Source organism: Cryptomeria japonica, chromosome 2 (assembly GCF_030272615.1).
Source record: "Cryptomeria japonica chromosome 2, Sugi_1.0, whole genome shotgun sequence".
In the NCBI taxonomy this organism is placed as follows: Eukaryota; Viridiplantae; Streptophyta; class Pinopsida; order Cupressales; family Cupressaceae; genus Cryptomeria; species Cryptomeria japonica.
The window spans coordinates 314,881,696-314,895,855 of NC_081406.1; positions in this window are offsets into that span (position 1 = coordinate 314,881,696).

Below are 14,160 nucleotides of genomic sequence, written 5' to 3' on the forward strand. Positions count from 1 at the left end.
ATATTTGATTACAGTGGGTTAGATTACTTGGCTTTAGCCATTGCCCACTTAGGTCTTTCCCTCTCACTTGGTCTTATGGGCTACTTGGGAGGCAGGCCTGCTAAAGGATTTATCCTATTGCAAAAATTGATAGAAAGCATGAAAGATGAGTCTGGATTTTTGGTCAATCAATTAAGGGGAGAGCATATGCCTATCACCTTGAAAACACAAAAAACAAGAGAATTCATTTTTATCCCTTCATTGCAAAATTTTCTAAACTATTTGGAGATGTTGCTCCAATAAAAGAATGATGTTCATTTTAGCCAACAAAGCAATGATGAGATAAAGAAAAGAAGGTTTGTTTTGTTCTTTTTAAAGAGAACCAAAGTAAGTATTAGCTAAACTGGGTCTAGCTATCCCTGCAAAAACTCATGAAAACGTTAGCACGTTATGGGCTCACAAGCCTAATTTTCTCTTTCAGTTACAGAATTGACTTCACAGTCTATAGGAATAGATCGTTATAATGACTAAGACTCAAGAACAGATATAAAATAAATCTTTTGTTAGCCTCTAACAAATGCAAATCGGGATCTGCATAAATGTGAATTAGGATCTGCACAAATGTGAATTTCTATCTACACAAATGTGAACTGTTGTCGACATAATTGCGAATTGTCCTCTGCACAAATCTGAATTAAGTACACAGAAATAAAAGACATAAGATAGAATTAAATCAATTACAGCATAAGATGGATCCATTATCATGTTGACCATGATCTCAATATCATCAAACACGTCAAATCTGTCAAGGTATTTCTGCACAATATGATAATATCGAGATAGGGCAGTCAATTCTTCGAGATCTTGAAATCTCTTTTCTACTCTTATCAGTCGTCGATGAGCTCTCATTTGTCTTCTATTTTCTTTTCTCTCTCTGGAACCTGAAATTTTGAAGGTCACTCTTCCTACCATTGGGTTAGACACATCTTATGCTTAAAAAGGATTTTTTATAGAATTGGAAGATATTGATGGGTTATCACAGCAAATGAATGAATAATAAAAATGCCTATCAAAATTGAAATTTTGAATAAGCCCTACAAATGCGAATCTGTTTTAACAAATGAGAATTATTGTGAATACAAATGTGAATCGTTGTTAGCACAAATGTGAATTGTTGTGAACAAATGCAAATTTATGCACATACAAATGCGTAGCACTTTTCCTGCATCCATACAGAATCTGCAAATCATAAAAAAAAGACATCAGGAGGTTAGTTCCCGTCGGGTTCACCATTGTTTCCTAGGGTTAAAATCAGTCATAAAAGAGATAATCAGATATAAAAGAGTGAATCACAACTCTAAATCCAATTATAATTAACACTTAAATGACAATGAAATAATGCTTAAATCAATTGAATAATAAAAATCTAATTAAACGCCCTCAATTGATTCAACAAAGCTTCCATTGCTCTTCTCCGAATTGTGTATGTAGGTAGCTCTCAGGTGTTGCACTAGGATTTCCTACATAAGATAGACAATTGTTTTGAAGATAGTGATTCTAGATTGAAATTGGGAAATGAGGTTGAATTTATAGGTTTTCAGGTGAGATGGGATGAGATTTGGAACTGAATTGTTGATTGATAGTTCAACTGATTTTGATTGATCAATTAAGTGGATTGATTGACCTGTTAACAGGATAGATTGATTTGTTAACTCATTTGATTGATTAGTAGACTGAATTGATTAGCTAGTTGACTAAATTGATTGAGGAGAAGACTGAATTGACTGATTAGTTAGAAAAGGTGATTTTGAGTGAAAAGGAGGGATTGAAGAGTTAACTGAGTTAACTGATTTGATCAATTAGTTATGATTTTCAACATGTGCTATAGGAGATTGAATTGAAATTCATTTTCATTTTGATTTAATTTGAATTTTGATTTTCAAATGATGAAATGCACATGAGATTTACTGAAATTCATTGAAATTCATATTTGGTGAAATGTGAATTTGGGAGAAATGAGATTAATTGGAATTAGGTGAAATTCAAATTAGGGGAATTGGAGGAATAAGTTAATTAATTAAATAATTTAAATGAAATTATTCAATCATTAAAAATTTAATTAAGTAATAAAGATTGTTTAATTAGGGGAATTAATCGTAATTAATTAAATATTTAATATTTATTTAATATTTGAGAAAGGGGTTACTGAAGAATTAATTAATAGATAGAAATTAGTAAGATGGATGGAACAGATGATTAAGTTGGTTCATAAGAATAAATTAACTTAATTAAATAATTAAATAATTATTTAACTAATAAGATAATAAATTAGTACATGATTGACAGAACATTTTTAGGTGTCTAAAAGGGTTTTGAATTCCAAGGAGATGAGCCTCTACCACCTCATAGATTTGACACAAGGACAGGGGTTACAATTCAAGATCCTTCCAAGGAGTGGGCTCTAGATGCATTCAAACTTGGAGGATATCTTAGTGAAGATGCGAGATTGAATGCTTGTCAATAGTTCATGAGTGATGATGATTTTATAAATACTAGAGAGTTCAAGAAATTTATCATAAGAAATTTGACAAATGAGATGGAAAGGAGTAAAGGTATTAACTTTGATAATTTGGAGAATGAAGAAAGGTTGAGAATGAAGGATGGAGTGTTGAAGGCTGCAAACGAGCTATTTGTAGGTATGACTCTAGAGATAGGAAGGGAGATTGTGAAAAGGAGTGGAATACTCATTTTGGAAGGATGGGACATTTCCTTTACCATTGTCTTTGATGAATTGAGAAATAGACATGACATAGATTTAGATTCAATGGATAAAACACAAAGAGAGAAATTACTTTCAAGAGTACTATTCGATGATTATCTTGATCAACTAGTTATTTGGTGCCTTCATAGAGTTATAAAAAGGCCTAGCATGAGCTATGAAGTTGATCAATTATTTGGAAGTCTGTTAGTTAAGAGAGTGGTTGACACTTCCATTATAGAGGTAATAGGCCTGAATATAAATGTGGTGAAGTTTTCTCATAAGGTGGCTTTGAAGACAGAGGAAGAGGTCACCATTTTGAGAGAAAGAATGACAACATTACAAGACCTATATACACACCCCCAAGTGGGATTGAGCATACATCTGATGAATTTATAGGTTTTAGGAATGATTTGGCTCAGGCTAGATTGGAGATCTAGTCAGTTTAAGTAATCAGAATGATGTGTTAAAGGTAGATGCTTTGCAGAAGGAGAGGAGAGTAAAGATAGATGTGGTAAAATCATTGTTGGAATCAAAGATCAATGAAATCTTGGACCATGCATATGCAACATGGGATGAGCATATAGATTTGTTAAGATTTTCTCAAGAACATTTGAAAGGGCAACATTTTAGTGCTTTCTCATTGTCTCATATGAGCAAAATAATTGCAGTATTGGAAATTCACTGATTATGTCTCTCCCAAGTTTTTTACATGCCATGATTGAGGACTTGAAGCTCAAGTTTGAGGTGATAAAACAATTGTTTATTGTTCACAGGATGTATACAGAGAAAATTGACAGTGAACTCAGAGGTTTCCATTGCCTAGTCACGAGTCACATGCCTACTTTGTTTGATAGAGAGAAAACCAAAACAGAGGGAGAGAAGGTCCTAAGGTCCAAGACAGAGTAGATAGCTGACATCAAGACAATTCAGAGTCAGATGTTTCCTGATATTACTTTAGATGATGCACAACTCATCAAGAAATTAGGATTATCAGGGCTTGACAATGGTATGACCATAATGGAGGTGATCAAATCAGAAATTGAAGACAAAGAATATCATCAACACCTCAAGGCTCTCCAGGACTTCAAGCAACATGAAATTGAAGATTTCTAATCCTTTTTCCCTCTCATTTCTATGTTTTCAAACTTTGAAATTTCAAATTTTCAAATTAACAATTTCCTGCCTTTTTTGTTATCTTGTTTATCTCTTTCTTCTTCTTGGTTAGAAGGATATCTAATGGTGTATTTCTTTATTAAATCACTAATCTATTCTTCTCCCTCAAATATTTTATCTCTATCTTGCATATTTATTGCATATCTTTGGGAAGAGATCATAAGATGCTCTTTGTCACTATGTATTAAATAGGTCTATATGATTATCATACTTTTCAATCTAATAAGGGAGATTTGAAGAAGAAAAGGAAGACTCCAGATTATCTCAGATCATCTCTAAAAAATACCACCTGCGAAGGAGTAGAAAAGAGTATCTGTCTTTGTTAGGAAGCTGGAAAGTTTTTTGTCTTTTTCCTATCAGTCAGTCACCTAATTTTTTATTTTGTAAAATGCCCGAAGCTTGTTGCATCCTCAATTTAATAGGATATTCAAGCCCTTGTTTTCTCCTTCTTCTTCCTCGATAAAAATACAATTCATACAGCTTGAGGCTATTGTATTGTTTTTTAACCAAGGGTGAACAACATGCAAGAGTGTTCATATGTTCTGTAGTGCAATATTATGATTATGTGTCATGTTCCATTTGTAGTAAATATTTGCAAAGGATATGTACACATGTTATGCATAATACAAACATCTGAAAATCCATTACTATGATTTCTATGATTGTTTCTCTCTTTTTGTTATCCAAAGTCTTATATGAATCAATAAAATCAAGGATTTTGGGTTCACATCTCTTCATTGTGTTGATCGGTTTGAATGACTTTTAGCTTCTTCTAAAGTAGGAGATTAAATATACCAATCTTATTCAAAGAGGCTCTATGTAGAGAATGATAATTGAGGTATAATTGTGAAATTTATTTCACGTTATGACTGATATCAGGTATCATTCATATTAGGCAAAAGATGGTGTAGACATGCATATTTTATATTGTAATAATGGTTCATCTAGTGCTTAGCCCAATGGATATGGCACTGATCATGATAATGCATACTTAAATATGGCAAGAAGAAGGATTTATCAAAAAGAAATACAATAATCATTTTTAGTATGTTCATTTTTGCTTTCAAGTACATAGGATAACTGGTTCTCATTGTAATCAGAATTACATAAGGATGAAGGCCACATCCCATGAGGTTTAAAGATCATCGTCTCACATAGCAGTCCAAGAACACATCTGTTGTAGCATCATATAAGCCGAATTTTTTTTAAAGATGTTGTTGTAAGGGATACCCACCTAGGTCTAATAGAGCTTGAAGTGTAGAGAGTGTGATTAGTTCCTTATCCTTGATCATCACTCTATCAATTGGCCCACTGATCCAAGGCCTTGAAGATTGAGATTGGCCTCTCATAGAGGAACTTTGGAGTAATTAGTTGGAAACACCAACATGTCTGATGCATTTATTCAGATACTCATCCAATCACCTTACTGCACTATCATTTCTTCCTTATTACCCGACCCAAACCCAAGGAGGGGAGGAAGTGTTTCTAGAGTCCTCATTGCTGATCATACTAAGCCTTGTCCATCTATCCACTATCCCAATTTCATGGTCTTCTTCAATCAGCTCATCCCCCTGATTAACAAAAAAATCGTTTACTTTATTTGATTCTCGATAGATATGGGATACTTGAGTGTTCCTCAAATTATCTATACATTCCTTGATCTGAGACACCAGGGGTTTCAATTTCCAATTATAAATGGTACCCTTGCACATGACATTAATGCTTAACTAAGAGTAGCCTTCTATCCCAATCTCTTTAATTTCAAGCTTCGAGCAAAGCCTTGAGCCTCTCAAAAAAGCCATCAGTTCGGCTTCATTATTGGTTGCCTAACTAATGTTCATTTCTAATTCTTTTATGCACTTTCATTTATCGTCTCTTACAATACATCAATCCTAGCTATTCCTGGGTTCCTTTAATTTTCTCCATCAAAATTGAGCTTGTACTTTCCACATTTTGGCAGTGATCACTTGACACACTCCCTTATCTTTGGTTGGTCGATATATTGCTTTAAGGTGCCTTAAATTTGTTCCAAATTTTATGGATGTTGTTGTCTCATGTGGAATAATATAATATCATCTTGTTATTTACTAAAAAATTAAACACCTCACATATGCCTTCTTCAATTTTCTTGATTATCTCTTCCACCTTTATTTCCTTATCATTAAATATTCTCTTGTTCCTTTCTTTCCATATGTGTCATACCACCATTGAAGGGGCTACAATCCAAATGTCTACCCGGATTGACTTTTTGCTAATTATCGACCAACTTAAGAGAAATTTCTATAAGGATTGTTGTAGGGTAGATTTCCATTCTAAAGATGAAAGCAACCATGGCTAATATTGTTTTGAGAAAGGGAATCGAAATAGAAGGTGGTCCATGCTCTCTTTGTCCATATAACACTGGGATCAATAACTGAGACCCTCAATACCAACAACCCTCAATCTATCACTTGTCAATATTCTTCCATGTAGAGTGGTCCAAAGAAAAGCACCAGCCTTACGTAAGACATTTTTATGCCAACACAGAATGGACGACTGAATTTTGTAGCTAAGGCAAATAGAGTAATCCCTAGATTTTGAGACACTTTGTATTATTTCATCTTGTTCTGAACTAAGAGTGATATTTCTTTTCCTTAGGATCACCTTTAGTGTTGCTCTCACATCCTCTGGAATAGAAAGCTTATCCAACAAATTCCAGTTCCAGTCCTCTCCATGTCTTTCTAGCTTTTGAGCCACATAATATGCAACATAATTTATATTTTCTCATACAACCACTTCAATTTATCCTGGATCATTCAAGGATTGATCAAGAGGCAATTCTTCATTTCACGAATCATGTCAAAATTTGGCCTTAGTCCCTTTCCCAACTCTCCAAGTCAAGTGATCTACAATAAGCTTCCTACATTCCCAAATGAATCACTAGGTTGCAGACCCACCAACATTATTAGCAATTGTGAGGATATGATTCAGATCCTCACAATCAAGATACTTTTTCTGCATAATTTGACACCATAGTTTTTATGGTTCCTTGTACATTTTCCAAACTAGTTTATCACCCAAAGTAGTGTTTTACCAATCAAAACATCTCAAGCCAACCCCTCTATTGGTTTTGGACATATAGGTTGTATCCCATTTTAATGGAATTTTCTTTAACTCCTTAGCTTCTTCCCACAAAAATTTCTTAAGTAACCCCTCTAGGTTTGATACTACTTTGTTTGTAAGACAAAAGCATGACATTATGTATATGGGGATGACAAACAATACCACCTTAATCATTATAATCCTACCTGCAAGTGAGAGTCATTTATTCTTCTAGTTACAAATTTTGTTTTGACAATTATTTACTAACTCTTCTCAATAGGTCATTTTACCCATACTACTGAACAATGACACACCCAAATTTTTAATAGGACATGATGCCACCTTACATCCCAAAATATGGATTATCCTATTTTGCAACACCTTTTTATGTTGAAGAAAAGGACCTTAGTCTTTTCCTTATTCATAATCAGACCGGATGCCTTTAAGTATATGTCTAATGTTTCCCAATCACCCCTACTTCATGGACATAGGCCTCACCAAAGAGAGTTATATCATCTACAAACTATGCATGTGTAATTGGATCTAGATCTATAACCATTGAAATCCCCTTCCAAATCCTGTCATCCCACTATTTCCCAATCAACCTTCCCATTACTTCCACCATAATCACAAACAAGAAAGGGGAAATTAGATCCTCTTGTTTCAATCCATTGAAGGGGCAAATAAACCACACATATATCCATTCACCAAACTAGAAAAGTCAGGGGTAGATATGCATATCTTAATTAACTCAACCCATTTTGAACAAAATTGAAATTGTTCTAGAACTCAATAAAAATTGCCAATGTACATTGTCATAAGCTTTGTTGATATCTAATTTAGTCAACATACCTCTTATCCTTTATGCAGATATTGTATGAATTGTCTCAGCTATCAATAGAATGCTATCGATAATCTCCCTACCTGGGGTAAAGTAATTTTTTTTATTTAGCAATTAATTTTCCCAACATAATCTTCAATCGGTTAGCCATGGTCTTTCAAATAACCTTATTAATAGTGTTACAAAGAGAGATTGAATGGTAGTCAACCATTGAAGTGCACACTTTTTTATTAGGAATGAGGGTGATTGCAGTGTTATTGATATCTTGAACAAACGTCCCACTTTTCATAAAGTCCTTTGCAAATTTCTACACATCCTATCCAATGAAGTCTTAATAGGTTTGATAAAACTTCGCAGGCATGCCATCATGCCCAAGCATTTTCTTTGGATTTGGTTGGAATACTACTATTTTTATTTCCTCCAAGGTAAACTTTCCAATTAGCATCTAATACATTTTGGTATTACTGAGAGAATGTCTTTATCTGTAACATGTCCCCCTTTTCTTTATTATCTAGAAGATCTTGAAAAAATCTAACTGCTTCCTTTTCAAATTTTAACGGATCATAGCAACTCTCCTCAATTATAAGTTTGATCTCATTGATCTTATTCATTTCCCTTATATCTCTCACCAATGCATGGAAATACTTGGTGTTTTTATTACCAACTGAGAGTCAATTTTCTTGGGCTTTATCACACCAATACACTTTTTCCTTGGCAGTCAATTTTGAGTGTCTTTCCTTCAGCTCCTTCTCTTTCATAAAATCATCATAGAGCATATCATTTTTTATTACTCTCTCATTTAGCTCCTCCAGTTCTTTTTCTACTAGTTCTTTCTCTTGGAACATGTTTTTGAAGCTTTCTCGATTTCATTGTTTCAATTTATTTTGATAATCCTTAATCGTTTTAAGAAGCAAAATCTAATTGTACCTTGGAAGATATTGCTCTCCTTCCACCAATTCTCAAGTTCATCCTTTAGTGTTGAATCATGCCACCACATGTTTTCGAATTTAAAGTATCCTTTCTTTGGTTTTCTACCTTATTTTAGTTCTAGTTGCATTAGAAAGTGATTAGATATTGATAATGGAAGGATGAAAAAAACCCAATCAATGTTATTTTAACCAACTGCCTCCCATCATATGTAAAATTCATCATGTGATTCAACTAGAAATCAAGGAAAATCATGAATCCCTATCTAATCAAAGAATTTTAAATAAACCAATAAAATAATGCAATCAAACAATAGGAATGTAAAATAAATAAATTCAAACTCCCTATTCCATGATCGCATATTGCTTCCATTGTTCTTCTCTTCTTTGTGGTATGATGGCTCTTAGATATTGCGCTGGCAACCTGCAATTGACACAAAGATTCGAAGTTCGTGATTTATCGTGATTGTTGAAAATGGAGATTGAATTCTCGATTTATAGATTATTGGAGAGGATTGATTGAAATGTGGAATAGATTGATTAAGAGGTGGAACTCAGGTGAGCTCACATGCTGATTGATAGTTGAACTACTGATTTGGAGGTGGAACTCAATTGATTGAATTGATAAATTGAGTTAACTAATTAAGGAAAAAGTTGATTGAAAGATGAAAAAGAATGATTGGAGGATAATTGATTGATGACAAAGAAAGCTTTATTTAGAAAAAACTAACTAGAAGATAGAAAAAGAATGATTTGAGGGAATTAAAGAAATGATGTAATTAATCAATTAATTGAAACAATCAATTAAAATAGATGGAATAGTTAACTAATTGAAAGCTTTTTGAAAGCTTTTTGGAAAAAAGCAAAGTGGAAGATAGAAATAGAGATGGAAAAGATAATGATTTAATTAATTAATTAATTTAGCACTTATTTGCACTTTGATTTAGATTTTCAATTTAATCTTTGCACGAGATTTAATTCAAATATTGAATTTATTTTGTAGACACCCAAATCTGTCCACTTAATTAAATGAATACTTTGTATTTATTTGATTATTTAACCATCGATCAATAATTAGTTAAATTAATATTTAATTAATTCATCTTAACCCTCTTCTCCTATTAATTAAATAAATTATTCAATTTATTTGATTTAATTCACTTAACCAAATTCAGACCACTAATTAAATAAATAACTCATATTTGTTTAATTAAATCTTCTCTCACATTTAAATAAATTAATATATTTATTTAAATCCTTTAAAATCTCATCTCTCACATTTAAATAAATTAAAATTTATTTAAATCACCTTTATCCTCCACCCACTTGCATTTTCCTACAAATGCAAGTTGCACAACTATTTTAAATAAATAAATTATTTATTTAAAATCTTATTTATCCTCACCCACTTGAAACCTTTAATGGCTTCCCTAAAAGTGTTCAAACTTAATGGCTTCCTTCTAGAGTCTTCTCAAGCCTTTAATGGTTTCCCTTAAAGTCTTCAAACTTAATGGCTTCCTTCTAGAGTCTTCTTAAGCCTTTAATGGATTCTTTCTAGAGTCTTCTTAAGCCTTTAATGGTTTCATTCAAAGTCTTCAAGCATTTAATGCTTTATCTTCCTTTTTCTCATGTAAATAAATTAAGATTTATTTAAATAAAATTCAAAATTCATATTCACATTTAAATAAATTAATATTTATTTAAATATCTATCCAAATACAAATTACACCATTTAATCAAAATAAATGATTTTATTTTAATTGAAAATCCTAAAATTCATCTTACTTGCATTCTCCTACAAAATTCACTTGCATGCCTAAATCCCTTCTAGATTCTTCTAACTCCTTCTAAGTAGCCTAATCCTATCCTAATCATTGTCACATTCCTAAATAAAAGGAAGTCACTTCTCAAAAACCTCCAAAATCTTCAATAACTATTAAAGGCTTTATGTCTTCAAATGGTTAACCTCTAAAGTCTTCCAAACCATTAAAGGCTCTCACATAACCATTTATGGTTAAATCGCCTTTTACCTTTGGTTAGAGACTTTCCTCTAACTTAACCATCCTTTTGACTCATGGGTCTCTTAAAAGAATTTATTTCTTTGACTAAGGTAACCATTTAACCCTTGCACATTCATTTATCCCTTGGATAAAAGGAATATCCATTAACCTAACCCTAACCCAACCCCCTAAGGTAACCATCATGTCCCCTCAAGTATTTAATGTTCCTTATCTCTCCTCTCAAGTCTCCTCATGGTGACACTTGTCAACATGGGATTGGATTGAAAGTCTCACATGGATTGAATATCTTTGAATCCTAACCCTCGTTAAGGTTGCTCAGTATTAACCTTTCATTTCCCCATTTCTTCTATAAATAGAACCCTTATCCTCAAGCAAAGGAGGAAGCATTAGAGTATTGTTACTATACTGGTATTAGCATAGAGTTTTCTCATAGTATCACTATCTACACTTGCATAGCATTTGTTTATCATATCCAACCATCTTGAATCTCCATATGGCATCCATGGCTAGTGCTAAAAGCTGAGAGTTACACACATTTGGGACTTGGAGAGGGGAGAAACAAGAGAGAAAAATCAAAAGGCATCATAGAAGCATCTTAGGGAGGCTCTTCTCCTTTCTTTTGTTTTGTTAAACTTCTTTCATGCTTTTTGAAATCTCTTTTGATATGTTTGGAATGGTTTTTAGTTCTTTGTTTTGGTTTTATGGTTGAAACTAACTTATTAACATTGAACTTTGTTGTTGCCTTGTCCCCATTTCCATAACATCATTTGGTAAACCCAATGTGAATCGAACACTTTTGTAACTTCAGGGGAAAAAAAATTTAGGCTTGGGAGCCCACCATGTGCACTAACTTTTTTGAATGTTTTAGTTGAAGATTTTCTAATTTTTTTGTGCAGGTTTTGGAAGGAGTTAGTTTAAAACATTTTAATTTCTTTGATTTAAAACTTCATCTTTCTTGTTTTTTCACAATGGGATAAAAATAACTTCACATTTTCTATTTGGTGCAACTAAAACAAACTCAATTTTTCATTTGGTGCATAAAAAAAAACACTTCATCTTTCTTGTTTTTCACAAAGGGATAAAAAGAACTTCACATTTTCTATTTGGTGCAACTAAAACAAACTCAACTTTTTCATTTGGTGCTTAACAAAGAACTTCATCTTTCTTGTTTTTCACAAATGGATAAAAAGAACTTCACATTTTTTATTTGGTGCATAAAAAGAACCTCGCATTTACCTTTTTGCTACAAAGGTTACACGACTTTATTTTTGTTGACCAGGTTTGCTTTCCAAAAGTTTGTCAAGTGTCAAACATTTTGATATCTTGGTTAAAAAGAACACCATATCTGTTGGAGCAACATCTCCAAATAGCAAATAGATCACATTGCAATAAAAAGGTTAAAAAGAACAAGTGTTTTTCGTGATTGGCACGCTTGTGCAAAACTGTAGAGTGGTCCCATTTCTAACACACCCTATCCTCTCACTTGGCTCTCGTGGTCCTAAGTGCAAGAGAAAAGTGTTAGTAACGCTCTAATTTTTTCTGTTTTTAAGAGAGGTCTTCCAAGAGACACATCACTCTTGGGAACGACCTTGCGCGGTAAATCCTTCGAGCCGCTATAGAAATTAGGTGAGAGAGAAATTTGTAGCCTTGGGTGTAGTTGTTCCTATAGTGTAACTTTCCAAAAGGACATATGGGCCCCACCACAAGTTACAAGGCTCTTAAGTGAGTCACTGTAGAATGAACTTACGTCCAAAGACATCGAACATTACTAAACACCTTTTATTATAGAAGCCCACCCGTTCTATTGATTGGGGATATTTGTGAAAAGTTCAGTGCAAGAGCATAGATGGTTTTGCTCCCAAGATACTCACCTTACATATTTCCTTGAGTAGAAACAAGGCTTTTTGAAAAGCTACTTGTAGCTTGATGAAAGTGGTGACTCCCCCATCATATGGGTCATCTATCTGTTATGCTCGCGCAAGACTTAGTATATCACATCCTTACTTGCCACGGTGGGATTAATTAGGTATGTAGTACCAAAGTCGAAGAAATATCAAGATGTGGGCTTAAAATATCGCAACTGGCCATTGACCTTAGGGATAAAAAGTGTTTGAGTTGTCATTGTCTTTGTCTTGTACCAGACTAGTAACAATTTGGGCCGACTTCAGGCTTTTGGGAAACATAAAATACATTTGTAAAAAAGGGTCAAAAAGTTCATGAATGGGTTGATTTAGACCCACACCTATTTTTGCCTTTTGTTGAAAAGGGGTAAGGTTATTGTGCTTATGTGCTTGTTGTGTTTTCTTGTCAAAGAAACTAAAAAACAATTTTAAAACCAAGTATTCATCCAACAAATTTACATCCAACATTGGTAAACAAAACAACATCAACAAGTGAAACAAGTATCAAGTTTGTATGACCATCACTCACATCTTGAGAAAAGGGAGTCTTCATCAAAAGACCACATTGAAAAAGAGACAATTGAGTTCAAAAGCTCTTATCAAAAGAAGGAAGTTTTTCTATATCAATAGACACTTTTTACTCTCACACAGAGCTTTCTTGCACCATATGCACTTATATCTTCAAGGCAAATCCAACGAATTTGACAAAGAGCCTTTGAAAAATAGAGCTTTTACTCAGTATAGAGCCTTGGATTATCACAAAAACAAAGGAGGCAAGATCAACCCTTCTTTCTTTCCAAAAATCTATATCACCTATAATGTAGCTCGAGGGCAACCACCAACCCCTGAGAGAGAGGAAGAAGTAGAAACTCCCTTTGTGATAGAAAGTTTTTATTGAGGTCCATATTCTATCCACTTTCACCTTCACACATCATAAATCCATTCAATTCTCAAAACACAAAAAGGTCTTGTCCTAAGTTCTTTTAAATATTTCTCAAATCAAACCAACAAATCACTTTTAGAGTGTCTCTACATCTAGGATCAATCATCCTAAGAGGAATTTCTACACAAGTTAAAACTAGTTTATGAGTGCATCTTCTCATTGCTAGGTAGCTTGGTTTGTAACACATCTCAAACCTTGCTATACCTTATCACATCAAAATTGCTGAAAACACAAGAGCAATTCACAAAAAACTTTGGTAACATCCAACCTTCAGTGTTAGAGATCCATCTTCTAAACATTTCACAAACACTTATCTTCCATCAAACATTTCATCACCACCTCATAATCACTTTCACCAACCTCAAACTTTCAAACAACATGGCTCAAACAAGATCAATGAGAAACCAACAACCAAAGATCGAAGACGAGGAGGAAGAAAACCTCAACAATTTTCAAGAAGCCATTGGAGGAGGCACAAATGATGAAGATCCTAGTACTCCAACTCCCGAAGATATAGAAAGAGCACAACACGAT